This window comes from Protopterus annectens, chromosome 11.part0 (assembly GCF_019279795.1).
Source record: "Protopterus annectens isolate FY-2018-M chromosome 11.part0, PAN1.0, whole genome shotgun sequence".
Taxonomy (NCBI): Eukaryota; Metazoa; Chordata; order Ceratodontiformes; family Protopteridae; genus Protopterus; species Protopterus annectens.
In genome coordinates, this window is record NC_056745.1 from 342,846,327 (window position 1) to 342,871,514 (window position 25,188).

Below are 25,188 nucleotides of genomic sequence, written 5' to 3' on the forward strand. Positions count from 1 at the left end.
CCTGAATCTTGGGCGGCCATCATGGAAGGATATTCCGGAGCACCGCGGAGCCAAAGGATGCTCTACCTCTAGATGTAATGTCCAACTTGTAGTGGGAAATAAAGGTATGAGATGAAGCCCAAGTGGCTGCTGAACAAATATCATCCAGAGGAATCCTAGCTTTAAAGGCCGCTGAAGTAGAAACTGACCGGGTTGAATGGGCATGTACTCCCTCCGGTGCGGGCCTTCCAGAAGCTTGATAAGCCAATAAGATGCACTGCGAAATCCAGCGTGATAAGGAGACTTTAGAAATTGGTTTACCCAAATTGAATTTAGCAAAGGAAATAAACAACTGGTCTGATTGCCTATGACCAGTTGTCCTGTTCAGATAAAATCTAAGTTGCCTGTGAACATCTAAGGAATGTAGCTTGTATTCACCTTTGTTTTGATATTTAGGAAAGAAAACAGGGAGGTTAATGGATTGATTAATATTTGCTTCAGAAGCTACCTTAGGAAGAAAGGACGGATTGGTCCTGAGGTATACACGGTCCGGATGAAAGACCAAGTAAGGAGGCTTGACGGATAAGGCTTGAAGTTCTGAAACTCTCTTGGCCGAGGTAATGGCTACTAAAAAGGCCGTCTTGAAAGATAGAAATTTCAGATCTACCGTAGCCGCAGGTTCGAAGGGGGGAGCGGTCAAGGCCTGAAGAATCAAAGAAAGGTCCCAAGGAGGAACCACTTGCTTTACAGGGGGTCTGAGGAGAAAAGTACCTTTTAGGAAAATCTTACACAATTTGGCAGACATCAGTGGACCGGAGTCTTGACCAATATGATAGTGAGAAATTGCCGCAAGTTGTACTTTGAGCGTAGAACTGCTGGCACCATCATTAAAAAGAGTGGTTAGGAAGTCAAGCACCAGAGGAAGGGGAACTGTGAAGGGGTCTAGACCTTGCCGCTCCGCCCAAATGGAGAACCGTTTCCACTTGCTGCTGTAAACCTTCCTGGTAGATGGTTTATGAGCCGCTACCAGGATGGCCTTAACTGGAGACGAAATACCGGGAGTCCTGATCAGGAGTGGAACTGGAGCAGCTAAGCAGTCAGCTTCAGGTTGTCCAGATTCGGGGCTGATAGATGGGACGGGTGAGATATCAGATCCGGGATGGGATCTAGAATCCAAGGAGGATTCAATGAGTGAGACCTTAGGAAAGGGAACCAGATCTGTCGAGGCCAGAATGGGGCAATGAGAATCATTCTGCACCCCAACCGAGAGGCTTTCTGAAGAACTTGGAGCATCAGAGGCAAAGGGGGGTAAGCATAAAGAAGACCGGGGGGCCAAGCATGCACCAGAGCGTCTCTTGGGGTATCTCCGGGAGGAGGGATTAGAGCGAAAAAACTATCGCACTTGGTGTTTGAGGGAGACGCAAAAAGATCGCAACAAGGAGTTCCCCACCATGCGAAGATGCATTTCGCTACCTGAGCATTGAGAGACCACTCGTAAGGGGAGAGAATGGTGCAACTGAGTTTGTCCGCAAGGATGTTGGACCGACCCAGAATATGCGTTGCGATGAGAAAGCGGTTGGTGGAGATTGCCCATTCCCACACTCTCATGGCTTCTCGACAAAGAGGGTAAGACCTGGTTCCCCCCTGTTTGTTGATGTACCAGACGACAGCCATGTTGTCCGACTGAATTGCAATAGTTCCCAAGGGAAGAAAGGCCTGTAGTGCTTGCAACGCTAAGAGCACTGCTCTCATCTCTAGAACATTGATATGCAGTAAGGTCTCTGAATCGTTCCACGTGCCTTGGACCATCCGGCCTGCAAAATGCCCCCCCCACCCGAGGCGGGAGGCGTCCGTGGTCACCGTGGTGAGAGGGGGAGAAGCACAAAAGGGGCAGCCTCTGTGGAGATCTTGTGAGTGGAGCCACCACAGGAGGGACCGCTTGCAAGCATTGCTGATCGCAATGGGATGATGCATAGGAAGAGCAAGATAAGACCACTGAACTAGGAGTGTCCATTGAAGGACCCGCATATTGAACCTGGTGAGAGGAAGAAGAGCTATCACTGCTGCCATGGACCCTAGAGCCCTCAGGACCAACTCCGCCGGAACTGAGCTGGAGTGGAGGATGGCCCGCACCTGGAGCTGCAGATTCTGAATTCTGTCCGCAGTGAGGAAGGCTCTTAACCGTCTCATGTCTAACCTGGCACCTATAAAATCTATGAACTGCGTAGGGGCTAGGTTGGACTTTTCTGCATTTATTGTGATGCCCAGACGGGGAGCTAGATGGAGAAAGGAATCTCACACCAATAACAGTAGATGCCTTGTTGGAGCGGTAAGGAGCCAGTCGTCCAGGTAAGGGAAGACCTGTACCCCCTGAAGTCTCAGGTGGGCCGCTACCACTGCTAATACTTTGGTGAACACCCTGGGGGCTGTGGTGAGACCAAAGGGAAGGACCCAGAATTGGTAGTGACTGGCTCCCAGCCGGAAGCGGAGAAACCTCCTGGAGCGTCTGTCCATTAGGATATGGTAGTATGCATCCTTGAGGTCTATAGAGCACATCTAGTGATTTTCTCCCAGAAGGGGGAGAATGGACTGTAAGGTAACCATTTGGAACTTCTCCTTGGGAACTGCCAGGTTCAAGAGTGAAAGTTCTAATATTGGTCTTAGATCCCCCATCTTTTTTGGCACTAAAAAGAACCTGGAGTAGAACCCTGATCCGATCTGGTCTGGGGGGACAGGCTGGATGGCTCTTTTCTTTAGCAGATGGCCAATTTCTGCTAAAGCGGCCTCCCACTGACCGGGTGGAACGTCGGGGAGGGACTTCAATTTTGGAATGTGATGAAATGGGATGCGGTATCCTCTGGATATGATGCGGAGGACCCAGTGGTCTGATGTTATGGACTCCCATGCCGCTAGGTGCTCCGAAAAACGTCCCCCGACTGCCTCCAGAGTGGAGCAGCCGGGCAACCCTTCAGGGCTGCTGCGCGGGCCGTTCAGAGAAAGGTTCTCTGGACCCGAAGTTCCTGGGAGCCCCTCTGCCCCTGGGGCGGCGTCCTCCCTGTCCTCCTCTGCCATGGAAGGACTGGTTGTCCGGAGCGGGTTGGGACTGCTGCAACTTCTGGAACCACATCTTCTTCTGGCCCTTTTGGTTCCTAGAATAGGGCCTCTGGGGCACAGAGAAGCGGATTCCGACGGCAGACAGCGTCTTCCCGTCCTTCTCGCTCTGGGTCAAAGTATCACGAACAGTTTTGCCAAAAAGGGCAGAACCATCGAAGGGAGCGTTCGCGAATGACGGCTTGAAGGGCTCCGTGAAATCGCAATGACGGAGCCAGGCCTGACGTCTAGTAACTAGGCCTGTCCCTGTGGCTCTAGCGGCTCCCTCCGTAGCATGGGACAGTAACCGCATAGAGGTATTAGTCACGGACCTGAGAGTGGCCATACGGGTGGAGTGCAACAATTTGTCCTCCTCCGACATGGACTCTGGGGGGGATGCAGCGTATTCCTTGATAAGATCGCGCTGCATCCTAATCACATGTGCCAGGTAGTTCAGCACCCTCACTGAAAAGGTCGCTGAACTAAACATTCGCTTCCCCAAGCGGTCCATCATCCGAGACTCCTTGCTCGGGGGATGGACTGAGGGGCTCTCCTGAGCAAGTTCCCTCTTGGTGGCTGCCGCCGTCAACATGGCATCTACCGGAGGCCCCTTACTCCAGTGGGCACAGTCAGCCGGGGGACTAAGTATACGGTCTGACCTTTTTGGGATTGGCTCCACGGTGTCCGGATCTTTCCATGCCCTGGTGGTAATCAGGTCCACCAGGGGGTCGGCAGGAGGGGACACCCAAGAGGTAGACAGGCCCGCTTCAAATGCCTCCAAGAACACGGACTCGTCCGAGGAAGACTTGGGGGCAGACCACCCCCCCCTTATGCGAAGCATTTCCATGATGTCTCCAAAGGAGACATCCTCGGGGGGTGATCTTGGGGAGCCTTCCCCTTCCTCCAAATCCGTGTCTTCTGTGAGAGACTCGGGGGAGTCTATGTGCCTCCTTTTGCACATATGCTTGCGAGGGGCATCCTCCGGGGGGCTGTTAGAGGACCCCTCGCAAGCGGTGTCATGTTCCAAAGGAACAACTTGGGGCAAAGGAGGGGGATGTCCCAGTGGCCGGATGGTGGAAGCCTGGCCCAGTGCAGATGGAGCGTGGGACGGAGCCGAAGCAAGTGCCGGGGGTCCGGAAACCCTCAACAGGGCCCTCTCCACTACATCAAAAGCCGATGGGGAGCTGACCTCGACCAAAGGATCCGATAATCGGCTCCCCCTAGGATCCGAAGAGTGGATCGGAGCCGGCACCGAAGCACTTGGATCCGAGGGGAAAGTGCGCTCCGACACCGATGGCGCTGAAGGAGCACTGATCCCCCCAGATCCGAAGCTCGGATCCAGGCTCCGAGAGGTCGGATCCGAAGCACTCGAGGGCAGGGTCGGATCCGAAGTACCCAGTACTATCGGCGCCGACCCACCCCCGGCTCCGAAGCTGCTCGGCTCCAACTGCTCCGAACCCAGGTAGCGGGTCGGAGAAGGAGCTATAGGTTGAAAGAAAGGGGTCGAGCTCCCCCCCAGAGAGGGGGGGAGGCAAGAGCACTCCCATCTGCATCTGGGCCTGGATGAACCTTCTCATCATCCGGTCCAGATCAGCATCAGATAAACTGTATGTGGATCTCGACGAGGCTACCGAGGCAGGCCTTGAGTGCCTTCTCGATAGCCTCGACAGAGATCAGGTCTCCTCCTCCTCAGGTCCCGGTGAGAAGCACACAGGAGACCGGAGCCGAGGAGGGGGAGAACCAGCAGACAAGGAGGCCGGAGGAGAAGCCCACTTGGCAGGAAGGGCCGAAACAGAGGTCTCGGCCCGCCGCTTATGGTGCTTCTCCCTCCGGTCCTTCTTTCTTGCTTCCCTCTCCTCCAAACCACTAGAGGGAGGTTGAGTCCCAGGTGGAGGAGGGGGAGCCGGAGAGGAGGGAACCGTGGACACGGTACCCCCTGAAGGAGTGGTAGCCGAAGCCGAGTCCGGGGGCAAAAGTCCCACCAGGACCAGCTTTGACTTCCGCTCCTTCAATGCCCTGAGGTTGAACCCTGCACAAATGGAACATCCAGAAGTGAGGTGTTCAACCCCAAGGCATCAAACGCACCGAGTGTGGCCATCAGCAGGGGAAAGCTTATGGCCACACTCGGAGCACTTCGAAAAGAAAGCCTTAGGGGGTTCAGACATCCTAAGGATAGTAGTACTACTTAACTTTATCTTGAAAAATAAAGAAAGTAAAGGCTAACTAGCCAAGCAAACACAGGCCCAAACACACACTACGCACCAGCGAGGGGAGGGTAACTAAAAGTTATAAAAGTTATTAAAACTAAAAAACTTAAAGCTATAAAAATAGGGAACCTACAACTTTCACACAAAACTAACTAAAAATTTTTAAATTTAACAGTGAAAAAGGTAATAATAACACTTAGCTGAAGAGCTCTGAAAATCCAATCTGGTCACCAGCGTGGCAAACTAGATCTGAGGTCATGTAGGGAGAGCAGGGCATTATGGGTGAGGGGAGGAGCTGAGAGCTCGAATCCATAGCTGGAAAACCATGCCGGTTCAGATCCGATATCGGATCCATAACCCACAGGTTGCAGACAAATGAATCTCCTACTTCAGATCAGAAGATTGTACTTCAAAGTGGAAAGGGATGATGATGGGGGAGGAATTCAAGAAATAAGGAGAGAGAGAGAGTGAGATTTTCAATGCAGATCCTTAAGGAGAACAATAACCACCATATAGAATATTATATTTATGAAGAAAGTACTCAAAGAACTAAAATAATATATTGAATGGAGAAAATAAATGTTGCCAGTAGGGATAACTGCAAGTAGGGATATAAAAATAGGCAAGATGGGGATGGAATTTACTGTAGAAAACTGGCAAAGGAACCAAAGTATTGGGAGCAAATAACTAGAGAGGGAAAGGTAATATAAGAAGTTTGGACTGCTGTCTGGTGGTTAACTATTGCCTTCCTTATCAGGGATGGATATCAGAGTTTAGGCAAAAGGAAAGGAATCCCCAGCATCAAAGACCTGTTCTGTAGAGTTTTTAGTCAAATCTAGAACAGAAGCTACTGTTAAAAGAAGGTATTTCGTATGGCATAGGCATATAAAATATTCCATAAGAACTTTTAGGATCAATCAGATGAGATTAGAAAAGATTGGCATATAACTTTTGAGAGAAAAGGGACAGGGGGTTCTGACCTGAATCCATATGCCTCTGATGGTAATATGGTGGAGAAGAAGACAGTAACAATTGTAGGAGTGGCTTTAATCTGCAGAGGTAATGAAATATATTCAGAGCAGAATGAAGAGAGACTGTTTTAATCAGTGTTTGTTAAAAGCTGTGAAAACCCTACCTCTTAAAGTTCCGAAGAGTGAGACAATGGATAAAGTAAAGAGGGGTGTGGGCACATTGGAAGAACTTGGGTAACAGTGGAGTGCAAGTACAGCAGAGGAAGAATTTGGTTGCATATTGTAGCTTATAGGTTGCAAGGTAGAATTCCACTGGTGCTTTCACATCTTCATAGTTATTCATGATTATGATCTAGCTATTGAAATTTCATAATGCCACTTTTGAATGAGAATGCTAGTTATCTCTAGGCAACTGTATACAGCAGTCTTCTATTTTAATTTAACATTTCAGATTTAAACATTGACCGAGCTTACTAAATTAAAATAAAATACAATACCTCAATGCATTCCACTGGTTACTTCATGAAGTGTTGAAGCAAGGTTAAGCTATGTTTGCTGGCTGCTATACACATTACAGACCTGAGGTTGCACTTACCAGGGACAGCTTTCTTGGTCTTTAATTTATCAAAATCTAGTCATCCACTTGTTGAATACCTCATTCTGCAAAAGAAACACTTTTCTATGTCTGCTACATTCCCATTCAGACTATCAGCTATGGGTAGAAGCCCATGCCACCAAAGCAACATTTGTTAAATATTAAAAGTCACACTAATGTTTTAATCCATATATTAAAATATACATAAAGTACTTACTTTAATAAATACAAATATTAAATATAAAAACACTTTTAAAAACAAATGTAAAACATTTAAAATGTTAAATTGTTATGCTATAATGTAAGACATACATATAACATTAAAATTGTTAAATTAATATAAAAAGTATATTAAAGTTATATGAATATACCTAAAAATATGTCTCCAATACATTTGAAATATTTACTTGTTTTTCAAATAAAATGTTGGGACTCAAAATTCTGAAGACCATCATACCAGAGACAACTTTCAACAGGGAGCTGAAAAGCTTATAGCAATAGAAATTATGTGAGATAGTCTATGAATACTCTTAAATCATATCCTGAAAACTAAACAAGTACCCAAAATCCAAAAACGAAATTATTTATTTATTTTTTTATTTCTGTTGTTCTAATAAGAGGTTCACTTTACCAGACAGTATTAGTGACCATCTAACCACCTATGTTATCAGACAGTGAGTAAACTTTCAGCAGCAAGTAACATACAAACAAGTCCATAATCTGCAGAATTTCAACCCTGAATGTTTTATGACAATTCTAAAGCAATATAACTGGTACTGCCTAAAAACATTACCACTAGATAAAGCAGTTACTCATTTTAATCATAGCTTTCTAACCATCCTAAAAAAGCAGGACCCACACAGAAACAGGATTATATATATATATATATATATTTATATATAGCCTATATATATATATATATATATATAAAATATATATATATATATATATATATATATATATATATATATATATATATATATTTATATATATGTGTGTGTGTGTGTGTGTGTGTGTGTGTGTGTGTGTGTGTGTGTCGGAAATCTCACAGAAAAACAAATACTTAATGACATGCAAGAATATTTTAGAAACCTAAAAAATTCCCACAAAATTAGCCTCAAACTGTCCTGGCAGTCCATATATTCATTGGTAAGCCCTGGGCAACCTTCTGCCCCCAAACCATCATAACTATATCCATCCATCCATAACCCCTTTTTCCCATTATTTTGCACATGGGTTTGGAATGTCAGTTCAACAGAGACAATCATCTAGAGCCAAGGTTTAACCCCCAGGTGGCTAGCCCTGCCCTGGTAGTTCATCCACACCACACACATGCATGCATGCACACTCACACCTATGGCCAGTATAGAGTGTCCAATCCACTCCAGTGTCTTTGAAATGTGGGAGGATACTGGAGCACCCAGAGAAAACCTACGAGAGAACTGTGAGAATGGGCAAACTCCACACAGAAGGCACCCCAGCCAAGAATCGAAAAGGGGAACCTCTTGTTGTGAGGTGACAAAGTTATCTGCTGAGCTACTGTGCCACCCTTGCTGCACCACTGTGCCACAACCTCTAAATACCAAGGTAATACAGCTACTTAGTTCAAAACCTAGTTTGTAAATTCTATCTTGTCACTAACCAAACCAACTCCACATCACCTCTCACTATTCCACATCCCCTTCCAACAACAGAGTACCCTTTAAACTGGATAGCGTACCCACCTCAACAGTAAAAACATACCAACAGTATTCCTAGTATCCATACTTATCAATAGATCCATAAAAGAAAACCATGTCCCCAGTATCTGGAAAATATCATACATCATATCTCTACATAAAGGTGCAAATTCTACCAGCTTAACCAACTACTGTCCAATATTCATCCTCCCACCTCTACCCAAGATATCAGGAAAAAAGTATTCACACCAAATTGCTCAAATACCTCAGCAACGATACTCTACTCTCCTTAACTCAACACAACTTTCAGCCTAATAACAGCACCATTACTGCCAACAGAGTTAATCAACTCCAAAACAATGGTAAACTAGTATCAACAGTCTTCCTAGACCTATCCAACATGTTTGCTACGTTGAGGAACTCGTCTTTTTAGGCCTCAATATCCCATCACTAAACTAATTCCAGAGCTACATATCCACTAAGAAACAAACTGTGAAATGGAAACAAGACTATTCTGATTTCCTCAAAGTCACAGTTGGTGTCCCTCAGGGAACAATTCTAGGACCCCTAATTTATAATATCTTTATCAGTAATCTACATCCCACCACTAAACAAGCTACCCTGGTACAATATGCAGATAATTCCAATCTCAGATGCTCAGTCAAAACATTAGCCTCCCTACAAGAAAACATCCTACAGGCCTTTCTAGCCATAGAATCTGGCTAGACAGCTCAGATCTGCACTTAAATACTAAAAAAACACAAGTGATGCTTTTGACTCCTAAAAACTACTCAAATCAAAAACAGTCTTTTCATATATTATCAGCCAGTGAAACAAAAAACAGAATATGTCACACAGGTGAAACTCATTGGAGTAATGTTTGATGATAATCTCAGATATGACCAATACCTACTCTGACCCATCAAAAAGGGAAAAAAAACTGGAGGGGGTGGAGCCTAGATGGCCAACTGAGACCAGTGAATTTTGAGTGCTCCATAAACTAGTGTAATAATATAGGAAAATTGTATTATTTTCAAGTTTAAAATGTCAGAAATCTATAGATAAACTACTAAACTACATAAATATCAATTTTGGTGGAGATATACAAAAATTTTCCTGTCAGGTAACTTGGAAATATGTTGAGTCAATCATTATGAACAACTAAAGAATTCTCATCCAGATGCTGCTTTGAAAAATGAATTTCATTTGATGACATCTACCTTAAAGGAACTATCATTGAAGATGGATGGCTTTAAAAATGACTTAGAAAACCTCACATTAAATTCGCAAAAACAGACTGATACTCTTAAGGAACTATTACAGCAACACCAAACAAAAATAACAAATATAGAGACTTCTCTATATGACATTGAAGGGAGACTCAAAGAGGAAGAATTCCAAAAAGAATTTCTGCTTAAACAGAATACATGGCTGCTTAACAAAATAGATGACTTAGAAAACAGGGAAAGGAGAAACAACATAAGGATCTTTGGTCTGCCTGAAAACACTGATGGAGAAGACATTATTTAATTCTTAGCCTAGATTCCTGAATTTGTAGACTTAAAAGAGGGACTTTCATTTGGAATTGAAAGGGCGCATAGAGCACTGAGGAAATCTGCTTCTAACTCAACAAATACTCCACCTAGATTCATAGTTATAAAATTTCTTTCATTTCTGGACAAGGAACTAATATTAAAATATGCTTGGAGAAAATCACCCTTAAAATACAATCAAAGCCTGATAAGGTTTGACAATGATTATTCTTCCAGAATACTAGAACAAAGGAAAAAGGTCTGGCCAATAATAAAACTGTTGAAACAAAACAACATTAAAGCACAGCTGGCCTTTCCAGCCAAGATAAAAATACTTTTTTCCAATAAGATGAGAACCTTTAATGACTTAGACAAAGCTACTATATTCATAAAAAACAACAACATAGTGTATATTCCAGAAGAAATGGAATGGATGGCCCCTACTCTTAAAAAAATAAAAGAAACAAATCCTCAGACTGATGCTAGAAAGAAGAAACAAAAAAATGATTCCAAGATAGCTGTCCAAAAAAATAACTCTTACAACGACGTCTCTCAAAGTATCAACTGATATAGTAAATCACTTGTCATCTGTTTTTGTTTAAAAAAAGGAGGGTTTCTAAAACAACTGAGAAACAGTAATGATTTATTCAGAATGTTCAAATAGTCCAGTAATTCTTTACAAACAAAGGTAGGTCAAGATGGGTTACTATTTACATTATATATAAGCCAAACAAAGCAACATATAATATAAACATAGATGTTTCTATTCCCCTACTTGAACTCAGTGAATACTTATCTTGTTTATTTTTCATTGTTTTTACTTATAATAATTTTAGGTAATTAATTAACTAATTCAACAAGGTACCATTCATCATAGTTCAGACTCAAATGTAACAAATTAATATCATATATAATAGCAGTAACAATAGAGTGTTTTGAAAAAAAATGCTGTCATGGAGACTAATGCCTTCTTCAGTTAAAGTATGATTTAGAAATGTCATGTATATCCTGATTGAATAATAGTAGCAAGCGTTTAGTACAAATGTCATCATTATTCTGTCTAAATATAGTTGATATCAATTATGGCAGGTATCACAGCTATGAGTGCTGTTTGATCAATCCTGATATGGTATGTGTGAATACAGCTGTGTCCGGCAGCTAGTAAAAATGTCATTATTATTCTGTCTAAACATAGTTAATATCAATTATGGCAGGTATCATAGCTTCAAGTGCTGTTTGATCAATCCTGAGATGGTGTGCGTGGATGCAGCCGTGTCTGGCAGCTAGTACAAATGTCATTATTATCCTGTCTAAACATAGTTAATATCAATTAGGGCAGGTATCATAGCTTTGAGTGCTGTTTGATTAAGCCTGACATGGTGTGTGTGGATGCAGCTGTGTCTGGCAGCTGTTGTGTGTTGCCATTTTCATCTCCGGGAAGCTGTGGGTTGTGGCTTGTGATCAAGGTTTACTTATGCTTGTGTATTAGGAAGAGATATTTGGTGTTTTAGCCTGGATCCAGGGAAAGGGGGTGGATAAAACTGTGATTTGGGTATTTTGGCAGAGAAGAGTTTGTTTATACATCTGATGAGTGAGAGGTGGGAAGACTGGAAGAATGTGTTATCTCTTGGTGTGGCAGCTTTTTGGGAAGTTTTTTTTAATCTGTTTGCTCTCCGTTCTCTTCCTGGCTGTTTTATATATATATCTATATATATATATATATATATATATATATATATATATATATATCATAAAAGGGCTGTTTTAAATCACATGTACACATATTGATAGTCTCCCAACACTTTGTTTAGCTCATTAAGTCAATTCTTGATAAAAAAATAAAAATAAAAAAAATAAATAAAATAATAAGCACAATTTTATATTTAAAATGTATTTTGGTCCAAACACATTAAGGACTTAGATTAGAGTGGAAGTCTGAGTTATTGTGAAAGACTAAGAGCACTTGGTCTTGTGCAGTACCCTTTGCAATGGTCTGGGAGGTGAGCTTGCTCGGACATGTTGGGCATATGGGGATAGCTAATTCTAGGGGTGTTTGGGATTGCCAGGAAGTACTAGAGAGTCTCAGATTTCCTTCATGGAAATATCTGTGGGAATGGAAGGTGTGTTGAGTGGTTCACTGGCAAAGTGGCCACTGCATGGAACAGGCTGGTAAACTGGAACAGGGCAAATATTGGTTTGGATATTTTAAGAACAGCCTGGAAACATACCACGTGAACTAGTGAATGGTATTCTGGCAAAACTGGATGGGTACTGTTGCCCGTGCTTGAAGTGTATGTAAGGATGGAACCTACCTACCTTGTGTGTATGTAAGGATGGAAATATACTTATAACAAATAAGAAACTTGAAGGGTCTCATAATTTAAAGTCTATGGACTGTATAAACATGCTTGGAATGAGCTAATAATAAGAATAAGCATTATAGCTTGTGGTCTCTCAAATAACTAAGCAACAGACAAAAAACACACACACAGTTATGTAATGTATGATTTTAGTAAATCTAGACATAAAATATATAATCATCATATAAAATGAAGCAGTCTGCTCAATTTAGATATTAAAGACAGGATTTAATAACATTGGCTTGTGTATAATAACACTACTTGTCATAAATGACATACACTACATTGAACATCAAGGGGAAGCATGATGATTGTCTTATATGAGTCAATATGCATAACAAGTCATGTAATTCCTTTAACTTGAATTGTTGTTTTTGTAACCCATCTTGACCATATATAATATTTAAGCAGCTACCAAGGTACCTAATGTTTATACATGACATCAAACTGACAAAGTTGTTCAAGGGAAACAATAGAAGCCTGAACTAGGAATGTCACAAAATGTAACAATCACATTCTGGACAAATAGTATTAAATTGACAATAATCACTCAGTTTAACCTTTGCTGATTATACAAAATTGCATGTTGCCATTTAAATCTAAAAACTTTCAGTATATGCCAAAAATGGCAATTTATAAATATGGAAAGGGAACTTTTTAATCATTAATCACAATAAGTGAATTTGTTGTTTTTAACCTATAATTTCACTCATTTTATAATAAGAAATGAGAGATATAAAAATCCTTATGTGCAGGAAATGGGGGGAGGGATGCACTGATAATTAAAATGCACTAACTTTCATCAATGTTCACATAAAACAAACTTGATGCTTTAAGTAAGTTAGCAACAACAAAGTGATTACTTAAATGCTAGCAAAAAATGAAATATAACTTCTAAAATATCCAGTAAAAGACATTGTATTATAAACATTAGGTGTAAATATTATTACCATCTATTTATATTAACTAATAAGTTTTGAAAGACTTCCTCAATAAGGGTGAATATGTTAAATAACTATGTGCTATAATCTTTTACTGAGGTTTTATATATGATACATCCTACTTTACTGTGATTGAATTGCTTGTCATCTGTCTTTCATGTAAATATTAATTGCTTATACAATAAGTAGACATTTATATTGTATTAGAATTCTGTCTAATCTATATGACATTAAACAGAATACATGGCTGCTTAACAAAATATATACTTATAAAACAGGGAAAGAAGAAACAACATAAGATCTTTGGTCTGCCTGAAAAAAAACACTGATGGAGAAGACATTATTTAATTCTTAGCCTAGATTCCTGAATTTTTAGACTTAAAAGAGGGACTTTCATTTGGAATTGAAAGGGTGCATAGAGCACTGAGGAAATCTGCTTCTAACTCAACAAATACTCCACCTAGATTCATAGTTATAAAATTTCTTTCATTTCTGGACAAGGAACTAATACTAAAATCTGCTTGGAGAAAATCACTCTTAAAATACAATCAAAGCCTGATAAGGTTTGACAGTGATTATTCTTCCAGAATACTAGAACAAAGGAAAAAGGTCTGGCCAATAATAAAACTGTTGAAACAAAACAACATTAAAGCACAGCTGGCCTTTCCAGCCAAGATAAAATACTTTTTTCCAATAAGATGAGAACCTTTAATGACTTAGACAAAGCTACTATATTCATAAAAAACAACAACATAGTGTATATTCCAGAAGAAATGGGATGGATGGCCCCTACTCTTAAAAGAATAAAAGAAACAAATCCTCAGACTGATGCTAGAAAGAAGAAACAAAAAACTGATTCCAAGATAGCTGTCCCAAAAAAATAACTCTTACAACTACGTCTCTCAAAGTATCAACTGATATAGTAAATCACTTGTCATCTGTTTTTGTTTAAAAAAAGGAGGGTTTCTAAAACAACTGAGAAACAGTAATGATTTATTCAGAATGTTCACATAGTCCAGTAATTCTTCACAAACAAAGGTAGGTCAAGATGGGTTACTATTTACATTATATATAAGCCAAACAAAGCAACATATAATATAAACATAGATGTTTCTATTCCCCTACTTGAACTCAGTGAATACTTATCTTGTTTATTTTTCATTGTTTTTACTTATAATAATTTTAGGTAATTAATTAACTAATTCAACAAGGTACCATTCATCAGAATTCAGACTCAAATGTAACAAATTAATATCATATATAATAGCAGTAACAGTAGAGTGTTTTGAAAAAAAATGCTGTCATGGAGACTAATGCCTTCTTCAGTTAAAGTATGATTTAGAAATGTCATGTATATCCTGATTGAATAATAGTAGCAAGCTTTTAGTACAAATGTCATTATTCTGTCTAAATATAGTTGATATAAATTATGGCAGGTATCACAGCTATGAGTGCTGTTTGATCAATCCTGATATGGTGTGCGTGAATACAGCTGTGTCCGGCAGCTAGTAAAAATGTCATTATTATTCTGTCTAAACATAGTTAATATCAATTATGGCAGGTATCATAGCTTCAAGTGCTGTTTGATCAATCCTGCGATGGTGTGCGTGGATGCAGCCATATCCGGCAGCTAGTACAAATGTCATTATTATCCTGTCTAAACATAGTTAATATCAATTATGGCAGGTATCATAGCTTTGAGTGCTGTTTGATTAAGCCTGACATGGTGTGTGTGAATGCAGCTGTGTCTGGCAGCTGTTGTGTGTTGCCATTTTCATCTCCGGGAAGCTGTGGGTTGTGGCTTGTGATCAAGGTTTACTTATGATTGTGCATTAGGAAGAGATATTTGGTGTTTTAGCCTGGATCCATGGAAAGGGGGTGGATAAAAATGTGATTTGGGTATTTTGGCAGAGAAGAGTTTGTTTATACATCTGATGAGTGAGAGGTGGGAAGACTGGAAGAATGTGTTATCTCTTGGTGTGGCAGCTTTTTGGGAAGTTTTTTTAATCTGTTTGCTCTCCGTTCTTTTCCTGGCTGTTTTATATATATATATATATATATATATATATATATATATATATATATATATATATATATATATATAATAAAAGGGCTGTTTTAAATCACATGTATACATATTGATAGTCTCCCAACACTTTGTTTAGCTCATTAAGTCAATTCTTGATAAAAAAATAAAAATAAAAATAAAAAAATAAAATACTAAGTACAATTTTATATTTAAAATGTATTTTGGTCCAAACACATTAAGGACTTACATAAGAGTGGAAGTCTGAGTTATTGTGAAAGACTAGGAGAACTTGGTCTTGTGCAGTACCCTTTGCAGTGGTCTGGGAGGTGAGCTTGCTCGGACGTGTTGGGCATATGGGGATAGCTAATTCTAGGGGTGCTTGGGATTGCCAGGAAGTACTAGAGAGTCTCAGATTTCCTTCATGGAAATATCTGTGGGAATGGAAGGTGTGTTGAGTGGTTCACTGGCAAAGTGGCCACTGCATGGAACAGGCTGGTAAACTGGAACAGGGCAAATATTGGTTTGGATATTTTAAGAACAGCCTGGAAACATACCACATGAACTAGTGAATGGTATTCTGGCAAAACTGGATGGGTACTGTTGCCCGTGCTTGAAGTGTATGTAAGGATGGAACCTACCTACCTTGTGTGTATGTAAGGATGGAAATATACTTATAACAAATAAGAAACTAGAAGGGTCTCATAATTTAAAGTCTATGGACTGTATAAACATGCTTGGAATGAACTAATAATAAGAATAAGCATTATAGCTTGTGGTCTCTCAAATAACTAAGCAACAGACAAAAAACACACACAGTTATGTAATGTATGATTTTATAAATCTAGACATAAAATATATACTCATCATATAAGATGAAGCAGTCTGCTCAATTTAGATATTAAAGACAGGATTTAATAACATTGGCTTGTGTATAATAACACTACTTGTCATAAATGACATACACTACATTGAACATCAAGGGGAAGCATGATGATTGTCTTATATGAGTCAATATGCATAACAAGTCATGTAATTCCTTTAACTTGAATTGTTGTTTTTGTCACCCATCTTGACCATATATAATATTTAAGCAGCTACCAAGGTAACTAATGTTTATACATGACATCAAACTGACAAAGTTGTTCAAGGGAAACAATAGAAGCCTGAACTAGGAATGTCACAGAATGTAACAATCACATTCTGGACAAATAGTATTAAATTGACAATAATCACTCAGTTTAACCTTTGCTGATTATACAAAATTGCATGTTGCCATTTAAATCTAAAAACTTTCAGTATATGCCAAAAATGGCAATTTATAAATATGTAAAGGGAACTTTTTAATCATTAATCACAATAAGTGAATTTGTTGTTTTTAACCTATAATTTCACTCATTTTATAATAAGAAATGAGAGATATAAAAATCCTTATGTGCAGGAAATGGGGGGAGGGATGCACTGATAATTAAAATGCACTAACTTTCATCAATGTTCACATAAAACAAACTTGATGCTTTAAGTAAGTTAGCAACAACAAAGTGATTACTTAAATGCTAGCAAAAAATGAAATATAACTTCTAAAATATCCAGTAAAATGCATTGTATTATAAACATTAGGTGTAAATATTATTACCATCTATTTATATTAACTAATACGTTTTGAAAGACTTCCTCAATAAGGGTGAATATGTTTTACTGAGGTTTTATATATGATACATCCTACTTTACTATGATAGAATTGCTTGTCATCTGTCTTTCATGTAAATATTAATTGCTTATACAATAAGTAGACATTTATATTGTATTAGAATTCTGTCTAATCTACAATAGTACTATATCTGTTCAAAATAACATAAATGTTGCTTATTCCTATTACACATATTCTCCATATTATAATTCAATTTATGGAGCTCAGATGTTCTGGATTGTCAAGGTATGAGTGATAATCTGATGGACTTAGGTTTATCCCTAAGATTAGGAATGATTTTTCATTCCATGGCTAGTGCCGATCTTAGTTTTGTTAAAAATTATTTATTTAAATTTGTTATTTCACGAAAACGTTTTTAGTATGCCTGACCAAAACATTACTTTATTGGTAAACACTCAAAGTATAAAACTGATAATTTCCTTTAAAAGCTCAAACATATACTTCATAGTTATCAGAGGAAAATGTTTAATAGTCACAATAAAACAAAAAAATACATAGTCTAAATAACCTAAGATGGATTTAACTTTATTATCTTTAAATACCAATGGCTTAAACAATCCTAGCAAGAGATCAAATCTACTGAAATATTTAAAATTGAACAAAGCAGAAATATTCTTCATTCAAGAAACTCATTTCAAAACAAATGACAATTACAAATGGAATCCTAAGGAATATATGATATTGGCACAATCCACTTATAAGACAAAGACAAAAGGGGTAATAATTTTATGGAAAACAAATGTGATTAACCCAGAAATAATTTATTATAAGTATGAAGATAAAGAAGGCCTTATGGCATTAGTAATAGTTAAATATAATAACAGAATATGGACCCTAGCCAATCTATACTGGTTCCCAGGCATTGGAACAGGAAGTGTTAAAACACATTTGGATTTCATTTCCAATAATTATAAAGGCAATTTAATATTAGAAGAAGATTTTAACTGTATATTTGATATTTCTGAAACTACAAATAAAAGACCGCTGCATACATCTGCTGTATCAAAAGCTTTTAAAAAGTGGGTAGAATAATTTCATCTTGTAGATACTTTCAAATTTAAAGAAGATAAATCTTTGTTGTTTTCTCATCAAGATCACAGATTTGGTACCCAAACTAGAATAGATAAAATATTTGCTGCCCATGACTTACACTCTAAAATCATTAATTTTGCAATCTCTCTCTGCCCCTTTTCAGACCACAATTCATTGATACTAAAACTTCAAAATGGGTAGAAACCATTAATCTTTAACTCCAGAATTCCAGCATATATAACAAAATTAAAGCGTTAAAACACTGGTTATTATCTGAATTACAGTTCTTCTTAGATATTAATTACATCACAGAGATAAATAAAATAATGATATGAAAGCTTACATATATGGTAAAACCCTAACTTGGTATAAAAAAAAAACAGAGAATGGGATTCTGCATTATTAGATCTACAATCCAAACTTTTGTCAGTAAAAGCTGAAAAAAATCAAAATTATTTGGAGATGAAAAAGAAAGTAAAATTATTAAACAATAAATACAACGAAATTCTAACATATAAAACTAGTTTAGCTTTGTAAAAACTAAAAATTAATACCTTGGCCACTTCTCCCAAATATCTTCATAATTTATCCACAAGAATAAAAATGCAATCAAAAGCTAATAACATTAAAAGTATCTTCCAGGAAAAGAAAGGGAAAATGTCTTGGATATAGGTGACATCCTTGATGCCTATAGAAATCAGTATATGGAACATTCCCAAAAAGAAAATATACATATTGATAAATTAAATCTAGATGAAAAATGTTCTAATATTAAAGAAATACCAGAAAAATTAAAACTAGATCTGCAAGCACCCATACCCTGCAAAGAAATTACAGATATGATAAAAGAGGATAAAAATAATAAAGCTCCAGGTGTAGATGGCATAATTATGGAAATATATAAACTTTTTCCTTTAAAGATACTATCCCTCTTCTATAAAACTCTATTAGAAATTCAGTCACAAGCTTTAATACCACCCTCTTGGATATATTCTTTAATCACACCAATCCTGAAGGAAAACAAATCCCCAAACCTCTGTACCTCATATAGACCTATATCATTATTAAATAATGACTATAAGATATTTATGACAATATTAACTAACAGAATGAAAATACCACTATCCAAAACAATAAATAATTATCAAACTGGATTTATATATCATAGACACACACATGACAATATTAAAAGGATAATTTCTCTTATAGATTATGTTAATAAAGAAAATAAAGAAACACTCATAATTGGCTTAGATACAGAGAAAGCTTTTGATTCCCTAAACTGGGGCAATTTATTCAAAATCCTAATGCTATTTAAATTTCCTGTATCCTTTTTTCATCTCCTAAAGAATATATATATATATATATATATATATATATATATATATATATATATATATATATATACACAAATAATTTAGCATATAGGTTCATAGGTTCATAGGTTCATAGATTCATAGGTTCATAGGTTGGTACTAGGCTATCGGCCCTAGGGCCTATATGAGCCTAACCATAACAATTCCCTGGCTATTTCTTTCTTCCCACACTATTTACTTCCCTGGACCCCTGTCTAGCAGGGCGACTGATGTGATCCCTGGGGTGAATTTACTTTTACCCATTCAATCATCAAGGTTTCTTTTGAAGAGGGCCAAAGAGGTGCTCTGCTTGACATGTATGGGCTGTCTATTCCAGAGTCTGGGGAGTCTCTGGGTCAGGAACTTATCCCTCCAGCATGTTTTGTTTATTGTGATGACAAGGCTTAGATCCCTGGAGCGTGTGGCTCTGAGGGATTGGGATTTCTTTAAGTGTAGCATGTCCAACAGTTCTGGGTTTGACATGGCCTTGTATGTTAAGCAGAGATTGCCTCGGAGTAGATGATATGCGACAGAATATAGCTGGAGTTTTTTAAGATGGCCAACATAGGGCATCTACTTTAGGCCTGTGATTCTTTTAGTGAGGCATTTCTGTGGCCTTTCCAGTTGTTGTGGATGTCTTGAGAGGTACATACCAAATGGGGCATTGTATTCTATAATGGGTCTAATGAGGGATGAGTACAGTGGGACAATAACCTCCTTTCTTCTGGATGAAAAGCCCTTAGTGATGAGGTGTGCCACATAGAAGGATTAACTGACTGTTGTGGTGATGTGGTTATTGAAGGTGAGACCACTGTCCACCTGTGTCCCTAAGTCTCTTATCACACTTAGTGTACTGCCACCTATGTGGTAATTCATGGGTACATGTTTTTTCCCAAAGGGGATAACTATACATTTCTTGGCATTGAGCTTGAGCCCATGGCTCTGGCACCAAGCATCTGTTTCTGTAAATGCCTTTTGTAGAGTATCCACATCATTTGGGAATTCAATAATGGCTCCCAGTTTGCAGTCATATGCAAACTTTGTTAGCCTGAGTCCCTTAGTGTTGGCCTGTACTTCAGAGAAGTAGATGCCAAACAAGAGAGGTCCCAGGACTGAACCCTGAAGTAATCCACTTGTCACTTGTCTGGACCTGGATTTGGAGTCAGCTACTTTTAAAGTGTGGGTTCTGTCAGTAAGCCAGTTGGGAACCCATCGAGTGATGTAGGGATTAATGCCCAGCTTAGTAATTTTATCTATGATTCCAGAGTGGGGGATGGTGTCAAAGGCCTTGGCAAGGTCCATATAGGCTGTGATGACTGCCTTACCTCAAGTTAGGTCCTTTTACCTTTGAATCTATACATATAACAAAAGGCACTAAACAAGGATGTCCCATGTCACTGATTCTATTTACTCTGGCTATTAAAATATTGGATGATTCAATTTGTAACAATATAAAAAATCAAAGGAATAGATGTTTATGAACAATACAATTCTAAAGTAATGCTATTTGATGATGACATATTACTAACATTATCTAATACAAAAAAGACATTAGAATAATTAGATATATTGACAAATTTCACATGACTTCAGGACTCCATTTCAATAAATCAAAATCAAAAATTTTATTTTTAAATAAAAAAAAGAACTGCAGACTAAGGGGATCACATCATAGGGAAACAAGAATCTACCTTAAAATATCTAGGAATTGAGTTATGCAAGGATAATAATGAATTAGTCTAAAAAACTACAATAATATCATCAATGCAATTAAAATCTCTGTGGAAAAATGGAACAAAATAATATTAACATTTGAAGATAGTCTACAGTTAATAGAAATTGTTTTACTGTCCAAGATCCTATATGTAACCTTGGCAATACAACTGTTAGTAGAAAGGAATATACTTAAATAAATAAATTCATGCCAAATAAAATGTTTATGGTTTTCCAAAAGAAACAGAATAGCTTTAATACATCATATCAGACCATGGAAAAAGGAGGATTAAACTTTTCTGATAGAAAAACATATATAAAAGCATCAATATCTAAAACAATCTCAGATTGGATAAGTTCAACTTACACTGCAAACTGGAAAGAATTACTAACTATAATATCAACAAATTTGATTAAAAAAAATTTCAAATAGATAAAAACAATTTGCCATGGCACATATGTGTTAGTATGCAATATAACATAACTAAACCCACTGAAACTAGTATGATTAATTATTATATTGACTACTTTAGGAAAATTATTAATGCAAATATAAATTTAAAATTCTGGTTTGATCTTTTAACACCATTTATAGTCACAAAGAACTTTCCACATAAAATATATAGAGAAATTATTAATTCCTGGGAATAGCAAGGATTTGTTTGTTGGCTCCAGTGTATCAAAGAACTAAAAGTTTTAGATATGCAAGTAATAAAAACAACATACAAAATTCCACAACAGGGCTGGCCAACTTTACAGAGTATTCTGTCATATTCACAAGATTTAAGTAGAATAATTAACAATTCTTCATTTAAAGAAATACCTAAATTTACGAAATACAATATACTTGCCTAATATGTGGAGCTTGTCTCCATGGACCTCCAGTGAAAATAGGATAAACCCCAGTTAGAACTTCATGGTAAACAAAGATAAATAATAAATAAACAAACGAATGAATCCTCTTTCAGAGTCTGCCTATTCCTTTCAGGCACTCTGCATGAAGCTTTTTGATTGGTTACTGAGGTTCTGTGTCTGTGGTATTCCACCAGTTGTACTCATCTAGTCTACCAGTAAACATATCCCCAAATTCCTGCAATACTGCTCAGATACTCTGAGCCTGACTAGGGATTAGTTGTGGGGAGAGGGCCTCCAAATCCATTCAGGTATCCAATATGTCTACTTCTTGATGCTTCCCTGAATCCTCCTGCAATGTACTGTTGATGTTAAGCAACAGGGTCTCTCTGCCACACTAGGACTTTATTACGGTAACATGGTAGAGTTTGTACTTTGCCCATCTGCCTAGAAACTCTATCACGTAGCTGATATCACTCACTTTTTTTACAGTGATGAAGATGCCCTCCTACACTGCCTGAAGCTTGTTGTGTCTCACATGACTAAATGCAATCAACTATTCACCTAGAGAATACTCTCTGCCTTTGGCTGTCCTGTCACACCAGACCTTTTGCTGCTGCTGTTGTGACTGTGGTATGTACTCCTGAACAATCCTAAGGAACTTCCTAAGCCACATCTGGAGGTTTAGGACATGATCCACAAAAGATTTCTTGTGGGAATCACACTTACCCTTCCACTCATTACAAATTAAATCCAGGAGCCCTTTTCCCTCTGACCAAACAGTTGTGCAAAGGGTGAAAACCTGTGGACTTCTGGGGTGTCCCCTGTATGCAAAGAAAAGATGGGGCAGAAACTTGTTCCACTCCTTTATGAACTTCTCTGCAAATGCACTCAACATAATCTTCAGTGCAAAGTCTGTGGATGGTAGGGGATAGTCTTAGGTATGTTACCTGACAGGACACACATGCCAGCAGGTATGACATAAAATTGAGACCTCTGCCTGCCTGTATTTTCCTAAGAAAACCTACCCTGCTGAAAATGTCGAGCAAATGATTTACTAATTTCTCTACTTTAATGGAAGACAGAGACAATGCATTTGGCTACTTAGTGGCACACTTCACCACTACCAGAATATATTTCTTATCTATGAAACTTGGAGTACTCAGAGGTTCCACAATATCCATGCCTACTCTCTGAAACAGCTTGTTAATAACAGTCAAAGGCATCAAAGAAGCCTTGGCTTTGTCATGATCCTTGTCAGCCTACTGGCACTTCCCACAGATCAAGTAATAACTTGTTACATACTTCACAAATCCCAGACAACAAAAATTCTGCAGAAGCCATCTTTTAGTGTGATGTATGCCCATATGTCCTACAGAAAGAATATCATTGGCTAAGGCCAGAAATGCCACTTGGTAGGCCCTTGCTACTGCCAACTTCTGTTATATTCCTCCCTGTAATCTTCCTCCAGAGGTCCGTTCGCTGTACAACAACCCTTTGTCCCAATACATGAAGTATCTCTACCCTTGAGGATCTGCAGCCTTGCTGGCTACCTCCCTAAATCTTATAAAGTAGGGTCTAAGGGCTGAGCATACCTCAACTCCTGTCTGCTGACCTTCCTTAGCTCCCTTTCAAAAGGAGGTCAGTACCAGTTACCAGTGGCACCTCAGTTGTGGGTTGGCTGCTATCACTTACACCTCCTCTGGAATGTATCGCCTTCCAATGAGTACTTTTCCCCTCCTGTGGCTGATGTCTTGGGTCCCTGCTACTGACTTGCTCCCCCTTTGAAGGAGCCACATCAACAGCCTCAGATAGAGTTGTGTGGGCTCTGTGTGGATTTCCCCCTACTACCTTCAACACAGGTTTGCCTCCATGTCTGGCTGAGTCTAACAGCTTGCACACTAGGTTCTCTACCTTCAAAACCACTTCCTATTATGTCATCAGCAAGGATGTACTCAAATACAACTGACTGCTTGCTGCATTGCCCCCCAATCCCAGTCCAGATAATGTCTGGTCACAGTAGGTTTGATTATGGTTATGTCTAAAGCTGTGTCTCTTTTGACAATGGCCTCCTTCCCTTCTACCAGGATAGTATACATACCTTTGTGACAGTTAGGTATAGCTTTTATCTGTAAATAACCCACCACTGTCTTAGTGCTAGTCAGAGTTGGATCCAGCACTAGGCAACTTAGCCAGTTGCCTAGGGCCCGCTGGCTTGGGGAGGTGCTGGGAGCTGCCACGATCATAATATTTTTAATTAAACAATTAAAAACAACATTTTTTCATTATGAGCACACTCTACATGTGCATGTATCTTTAGTACAAAGCACATACAGCAACGTGCATGATTAAAACAGTTGGAATTTCCTATCTCTCAAATCTGCATTTGAACTTACACTTCCATTCCTGACCATTTTTCAAATGGGCATTGGACTGTTTGCTTCCATCCTTCTGGAAGGCATGTTGGACTGGAGCTGCTGCTTTCCCTTTGCACTAGACAGCAGAACTTGAAAGTGCTGCCATAGACTGGTAGGTTCCTTCAACAGGCACTCAGAGTTGTGTGTGTGTGTGTGTGTGTGTGTGTGTGTGTGTGTGTGTGTGTGTGTGTGTGTGTGTGTGTAAAACACCCTAGCTAGGAATGGCAGGTTAGTTAATAAATCAAAATCTGATGAAGTCTGTGGTTTTGGACAAAAAACGTGATGAGAACGTTAAAGCATTTAATTAATGTATCTTTAGTGTTGGACTTTAATAAACTTTGTGTTTGGACTATTTACTTGCTTCATTCATCTCCTGGTACTTGGCAGTGCCTTTGTTTTGATTTATTGGTTGCAACATCTTGGCTGTTGGTTTGTTTGGGCACTGAGGTTTTCCTGCTTGTGTTTACAGGTTAGTAAATAAACTTGCTCAGGCTCAAACCCTGTATGTACCTTGGTTACAGGAGACAAGAGCTTTAATCCTTTACATCAACTATCAGACTATGACTGAAATATGCTAATACTGTAATTTTGTCTTTTATCATAGGTTTGTAGGTAAGTACTAGGCTAGCTGTCTTTTAATACAGCCAATTTCTCTTTTTGTGCTCAAATTAACCTATTAGTTCATGCATGTTGTTTCAGTGCTTAAAGAAAATAGTCAAAACTACAGG